This window comes from Leucoraja erinacea, chromosome 6, assembly GCF_028641065.1.
Source record: "Leucoraja erinacea ecotype New England chromosome 6, Leri_hhj_1, whole genome shotgun sequence".
Taxonomy (NCBI): domain Eukaryota; kingdom Metazoa; phylum Chordata; class Chondrichthyes; order Rajiformes; family Rajidae; genus Leucoraja; species Leucoraja erinaceus.
The window spans coordinates 79,543,268-79,551,158 of record NC_073382.1 but is presented as its reverse complement, the minus strand read 5'-3'; the positions used below and the strand labels follow the sequence as shown (position 1 = coordinate 79,551,158).

At 43.5% G+C, this 7,891-nt stretch overlaps 1 pseudogene; it reads right to left on the bottom strand.

The window, feature by feature from the left end:
* Positions 1-4,550: 4,550 nt before the first annotated feature.
* LOC129698497 (U6atac minor spliceosomal RNA) lies at positions 4,551-4,689 on the bottom strand (annotated as a pseudogene).
* Positions 4,690-7,891: the final 3,202 nt, after the last annotated feature.

The following is a 7,891-nucleotide window of genomic DNA, read 5'->3' as shown; positions in this document are numbered from 1 at the left end:
CTAAACTAATCTAAACTAAACTAAACTAAACTAAACTAAACTAAACTAAACTAAACTAAACTAAACTAAACTAAATAATCCCTAAACATTCAACAGAACAGAATGTTGAATGGAAATACAACATCAGATGAAAATTGCTATTCAGACTGATGTGGCCTAACCTGACGAGTATTTTCAGCATTTTCTGTGTTATGAGACACAGGCTGATTATATATTATCTGATGCATGATTCTTTGGGCTTATATACAAATGTCTTACAGAATTACACTGTATGTCTTACACTGAAAATAAATGATACTGCTAAAAATGCTCCTGCACAAAATTATGATGTACAGGAGTGTTAACAGAAAGTTATTCTGTTAATTGAAATGGATTTAGAAACATGTAACGTATTAGCAAATTTTATAATGACATGACGAAAAGGCATTTTCTTTCAAGAGGTTGCACAAAAATAGTACCACATAATTGTTTTAATCAGCAATTAAGGACAGCTGCAACTTTGGAAGTCAGAACTAAGAATCAGAAGACAGGTAATTGTTAGTAAGCACGTCATCTTGTAAAAGACCTGTCGTGGCAATGCACTTTTCATAGATTTTATGTTGGCTGACAGTATGGATTATAGTTTAATCAATGGGAACATTCAATTAAAGTTATTAAATACATGTTTGGTCTTGCATGTTAAATTAGGACATCTACAAAAAAAGGCATGGAGGAATACTTAGGAATCTCATCCAATGCAAGCTACAGATACAAGCAGGTTATATTGTGAAACAGTAATGAAGGGGGGAATTCCAAAGTAGAATCTGATGTATGCCAATGAGACTGGAATCAATTTGAGTTATAGATTAAGAAACAGTTACAGGTACATGGATAGGACAGGTTTGGAAGGATATGGACCAAACGCTGGGCTGGTGGGACTAGTGTAGATGGGACATGTTGGCTGGTGTGAACAAGTTGGGCCGAAAAGCCTGTTTCCACACTGTATCACTCTATGACTCTGTGTAACCATTGTGGTGAAAAGCTAAAATATAATGTCATAGACATAGAACACAGAATTCAATCTATCACGTTCATGTTGACACAAAACGTTCCCATCTACATTCATATCATTTTATTCTCCCCAGATTCATAAGTACATAAAGTGATAGGGCTTGGTAAATGTAAAAATGATCCCTAGTGTGTGTAGGACAGTGTTGATGTGCGGGGATCGCCCGGTAGGGTAAAGGGCCTGTTTCTGCACTGTATCCCTAAACTCTAATACTTGTTGGACCAATAATATAAATTATCTTAGAGAGGACAATGGCCATTATAATGCAGTGTGTAAACAGTCATAAACGTAAAAAGTGTTAAGGCAGCAAAAATGATCTGTCAGGGTAACATGCTTCCCCATAACAAATAAGTAGGTAAATTCCATATAATAGTAAGATTAAATGAGAACTTACCAGTTTGAAGTTTGATCTTTATTTTATGAGGAGTTACGGTGAGCGATTACGTGAAGAAGCCCCGCGTCCGCATGCGTACAATCTTCAAAGCAACGATGTGAAATCACAGATAACAGCAGTCGAAGTAACATAGTAAGACTTAGAGAAGACTAGAACTACCGAGTGATCTTTATGAGAGAGGGCAGGGAGTGGTGGGCACGTAATCGCTCACCGTAACTCCTCATAAAATAAAGATCAAACTTCAAAATGGTAAGTTCTCATTTAATCTTACTATTTTACTTCGGAGTCACGTGAGTGATTACGTGAAGATTTCAAAGCTCTGTGATTTCATGCCGTGAGAAACGAGACTCCACAACCACGGCTGCTTCATTGACAGATGAGGGAAACATTCATAATGAATAAATAATAGTAACTCCTCTCATCTGAGAGTAACTAACCACTGAACCTAAAATAGAGCAAATACCCCTGGTCTGGCAATAGGTTATTATGAAATGTTCATGTTCATTTGCCCATCCTGCAGTCGCCAGGATGTGTTCCAGCGGAACGTACATAAACTTTGCTGCTGATGTTGTAGCAGCCCTGGCGGAGTGAGACTCAAAAAATATCAGTATCTACTCCTGTATGAGCCAAACCCCGTTACAACCACCTGGAGATGGTCCAAACCAATACCTTTCTATAAATGTTTTGTAATTAACAAACATTGCTAGTTCAGAGCCTCTAAGGCTCTTCATGATCTTGACGTATCGTTGTATATGTGTGACCAGACACAATCGAAGGTTTATGAGGTATGCCATGAAACTAATTTGAGACTTCACGTCTGCTCTGCTTAACTAAACATTAAAATATAATATTATTTGCAGATGTAACCATCCTATCCAGTCACAATATGTAGTGACTGAACCCGTTGCGCTGAGACCAGCGCCATGAGGATAACTACCTTATGAGAGCCGAGCCAAGCTAAGGATGTAGCTGGAGCCCCCTGGTGAAATAGTGTTAATACCACATCAATATCCCATACTGCCCTGTGCTTGTCTTGGGAGAACTTGTGTGAATGATATCCTTTATAACTCGGTGTCAGAGGGTGAAACCCGACAGAGTGGGTCCCTTTTGCTGCAGCAAATATGATGGGAAGGCACGTTGGGCACAGTTAATGGTCCTATAACTTAATTTATTGTCAAAGACCCATTTGAAACGAATTCCAAGATGTCAGTTATCTGTACTGTATTGGATATAACTTAAGTATTTAAACAAACGCTTCCCATCTCTTGAAGAGGAAATTTAATGCTTTCTTTTCTTGGTGCTATCCCAGCATTTTGCAGTGAGCACATACATGGATCGGTCAATAATTGACAATCCGAGCCGCAGGCGTGGTCTATTATTCTCAGGGAAGCATGGCTATAAGTCAGTCAATAAGTTGATTTTATCATGCAGAGGCCAAACGAAATGCCGTTTCTGCGAGCCACAGGCTGACCCACCAGCAAGTTTTCACATGTTTGGAGAATAAAAAACTTATCTCGTCTCCCCCCCCCCCGATGTCAAAAAGGGCTTGGCGATGTCCCGCGGCCATTGAAGCCATTAGGTTCCTGGTGTTGGACAAAGCGGGCAAGCATGGCTGCATAGGCCAGTCAGGACAAAAACGGGCAACCCAGCAGGAGCGGGGTCTCTTGCTGGGACTTTATTGCAAGACCAGCCTCCGACTAATGAGGCAGCAAAATAAAACCGGGAGCGACAAACATAACTTCTTTTCCTGTTGGAGGCCGCTCCTCCGGCCTGTGGAAACCCGCGAGAGTGGGTATTTTTTGCCACCCCCATGTTACATGCCACAGATATATTGCTGCCAACCGGTAAACCAGAACGACAACCCAGAGCGGGATGACTTTATTGCAAGCCCGACTAATGGAACAAAGCGAGAGTGTATTTTTTTTTGCATATCAATTCAGTATTCCATCAAGCCATAATTTTATTAAATGCTTTGTGATCCAACACCCATTTTGTGTTGTCATTGATTATACGTGATGATATTCCAACGTAAATTGAGATTAGGTAAATTATTACAGGATATTATGTCTTGATCGCACCCATGTGACTAACATATGCCACCACCATGGTGTATCAGCTTAATGTTGAGCATGCAGATTATGCATATTCACTCAATAACCCTTTAACCTATAGAATGCACCTAGTGTGTATAGGTAGTTCATACCGATAACTGAATAATTGTTAATTGATGCAAATCTCCTCCGCCTCTGAACTAGATGGCATTCATAATTTTCCATCTTAGAGCCCCATCAGTTTATAATATAACTGAAATTTCACTGATAACTGGAGCAATGCTGAATAATGTTTGTCTACCATAATGATCTTGGTAGCTTTAGCTGGTAATAGCATAAGGTCTATCATAAGACCTACATGGCATTTGAGAGATTACTACTTTGCACGATGTAAGTTCCCCCATTTGCACAGCTGAATTACAGCCACTGCATTGCCAATTATACTTAATGAATAGAAGGCTGTTTTAACTCAACAAGATTGTTCGAGGCTCCTATTAATTCCAACCTCTTACCCCAGGGCAGAGACACAGGCTATTTAATAGTTAAAGGTAAATCCTAATGATGAACAAATCTAGTTGGTAGCACCTTCATTTTCTTAAACATAGTTTGAGGCTGAAACAGTTGAATTTAACAACATACAGTGATAGAATATCCTCCAGACAAGACATAACAAATGTTTTTGAGCTCTGAGCAGTCCAAGCATCGGTTTTAGTAATCTGGTAAATAACCTGGGAACTGAAGTTAACCCATTTTGCAATGTTTTACCATTGCCTTATCCAGATACATTTCAAAATGTCTCCGGTGATTCTGTAAATGGGAGCATCCTAAGGAAATCAGATGCAAAATTTCTTTTTTTGGGAAAATTTATACTGCACATGCGAGTTAAACGACATTCTGCATTGTTTCCACAATGAACAGGCCACGCCTGCGAATTCCTTACCTGCTCGAGCAACAACTCTGGCCCATTTTCCAAGCCAGTCCCGAAAGCCATTCCTGGCCATAAAACTGAGCCTGCCTCGAAAGACAACTCTGGACATAATTCTAAGCTTGCCTGTAAAGACAAATCTGGCCCAATTCTGTGCTCGGAACCTTAGTATTGAGCAGTTTTACATGGTTAGATGCCACCATTTGTGTGTGTAAAGGCCACTAGGACCCCTTCCATCCTTATCAAGGGGAATGCTATTTTCATACAACACATAAACTGAACACATGTTATCATTATCATTAGTACAAAACAAGTGTAAATATTATCAACTTGTAGATGGTCTCATATTTTTCCTGAGCCCGACTTGGGTCTCGGATTTAAGACCTCTGTCCAGCTTTCATGCTACCACCAACGTCAGTGAACTGCTTACTGCCAATGAAGGCGTGGGGTGTGTTGTTGCTGCAACAATTAAGCTTTGCTCGTTGTTGGTTCCTCGATTGGTCCGACAGCTTTTGCTACCTTATCCAGGTTTTACCTGTTGAATAGATCTTACCTCAAGAGAAGGTTCGGTGGCTTGTCTTTAATGTCACCCCTGAAGCGTTGTTCATTCCTGACATTTATTGCATGGGGGGAACTCTAGCCTCTTCCGGGTATTCTGCCACCTTCGTTTGCGAGGACTCCCTTGAATCCGTGCGCATTTATTCCAGTACGTTCCACAGACATACTTTAAAATTTTGAAGTCAGTTACACAGACCACTCGCACTCCCCTTCACAGAGAGGGGGATTCGTAGACAGCCATGAAAAGGTGCTGCTGCAGGCCCGTGCCTCGTAGTATGCTCACCAGGTATACCTCTGATCTCGGAGTCAGAACAAACTAACTCTGTGTGTTCGTGTGTTCACTTCTCCTCTTGCTGGAGCCAAGAGGGAGACATCATGCAGCCCTTCTACAGGTGCTGCTGCCATGGGACCCCGAAGAGACCCGCGGATATAAAGCTCCCTTTGCTGGAGCATATCATGCTGGAGCTCTTTTTTATTGTCTCAACAGTCTTTCATGCCTTGGGGTATGCTCCGCAATACCTCCAACCTCAGGGTCAGAACAAAACTGCCCTGGTAAGCTCACCTCCTCCATGAGGAAGACATTATGCAGCCCTTCTCCAGGTGCTGCTGCCATGGGCCCCCAAGAAGACCCGTGGATATAAGGCTCCTCTTCATGGAGCAGATCTTCCCTATACAGCCCTTGAACAGAGCTGCTGCCACGGGCCCATGTGGTGACCCATGGATATAAAGCTCCTCCTGGAGCATGTCGTGATGGAATATCCTTTCCATCAGGTGCTCCATCTTTGCCAGACATCCACAGACGACGAATCCTCCTGGCCCGACTCATCGGAGTCCATGGGCTTACTTTTAAATGACTTTTCCTCCCCACAGGATTAGCCACGGTCAGTGTCGGATTTATGTATAAGCTAAACAAGCCATAGCTTAGGGCCCCCACTTTCTAGGGGCCCCCCCGAAAAAATTGATGGGCCTCGAGGTCTAGGGGGGCCTCCGGCCAAGGCAGAACACCTACCGTTCAACTCTGGGCGGCCCCCCTCCCTAACTCTCTCTCTCCATCTCCCCCCGCTATCCGTGTCCGGGCCGCCGGGCTCCGCTCGCTCCTCATCTGCTGGCACGGCAGGCCGCCTCGCACATGCGCACAACCACGGCCAGCTCATCATTGGCCGCCCTGCGCATGCGCACTACAACGGCAACTGGTCGGCGCTGGGCACTTTCTCCATCACTTTGAATTGTGGGAGATTTGGCCACCATGGCTGTCCGGTCATTGGGGGCCTCACAAGTGGAACAGCCTCTCTTCATCTAAATCCGGCACTGGCTACGGTGCTCACAGTCGGCACCCTGATACCACCTTCCTCATGGACATACCCCTCCACGGGAAACTCAGCGGTCTGAAAGCCGCTGACCGCCTTGTCAGCAGCTGGAATAGCGCACCCGACGTCCGCCAGCTACCCACGTTCCGTGGTCTGGACCGGAGTTTCCCCACGGCTCATCCGGACTGCGCTACAACATCCAGCAGGAAACCTCTGTAAGAAGAGGTTCCTGCAAGAAAACTCAACCTGGTAAGAAATAAAAACTTACCTGTGACTCCGAAGTAAAATGCAAAGCATTTCCTTTCAACCTGTTCTACTTACCTTCTGTTGAAACATTTGTTAACCACATGTATTTGCTTAGCATTCAGGTCCATACTGCAGCAGGGCACACTAATTACTGCTAACAATTATGTCTTGTTGACATCTGCATGATGGGCTCAGAATAACTCTGCCGACACCACTGAGGTGCATGACAATTTTTCAATTACTAACACAGGTAAGGGATGCAGCAGTAGTACTTGTTCATCAATGTACCCAATTTTTAATCAGTATCAAGAACGTTCCGAACCTGAAGCATTCCCTATCCATTCCCTCCACAGATACTGCCTGACCTGTTGAATTCCTCGAGCACTTAGTGTTTTCTTTTTAATGCTGCTCCCTTAAGGGCCTGTCCCGCTGTATGAGTTTACACAAGAGCTCTCCCAAGTTTAAAAAAAATCAAACTCGTGGTAAGTACGTAGAATGTACGTAGCTGATACGTCGGAGCTCGGGACGCCACTTAGCGGCAGGTACTCGGGAAACCCGATAAGCTTGTGAAGTTTTTTCAGCACTGTGAAAAATGTCCACGAGAGACCGAGTACCTATGAACGGCTATTACCGTAATTCTCCGAGTTCGAATCAGGGGAAACTCAGGAGAACTCTTGAATTACCTTGTGCAGTGGGACAGGCCCTTTAGAGTGATAGAGTCAAAGAATGATAGCGTGGAAAAAAGTTCAAGTTTAAGTTCAAGTAGTTTATTGTCATGTGTCCCTGATAGGACAATGAAATTCTTGCTTTTCTTCAGCATACAGAACATAATAGGCATTTACTACAAAACAGATAAGTGTGTCCAAGTACCATAATATAAATATATACACACATGAATAAATATACTGATCAAGTGCAAATAACAGATAATGGGTTATTAATAATCAGAGTTTTGTCCGAGCCCGGTTTAATAACCTGATGGCTGTGGGGAAGTAGCTATTCCTGAACTTGGTTGTTGCAGTCTTCAGGCTCCTGTACCTTTTACCTGAAGGTAGCAGGGAGATGAGTGTGTGGCCAGGATGGTGTGGGTCTTTGATGATACAGCCAGCCTTTTTGAGGCAGCGACTGCGATAAATCCCCTCGATGGAAGGAAAGTCAGAGCCGATGATGGACTGGGCAGTGTTTACTACTTTTTGCAGTCTTTACCTCTCCAGGGCGCTCAAATTGCCGAACCAAGCCACGATGCAACCGGTCAGCATGCTCTCTACTGTGCACCTGTAGAAGTTAGAGAGAGTCCTTCTTGACAAACTGACTCTCTGTAATCTTCTCAGGAAGCAGAGGTGCTGATGAGCTTTCTTGATA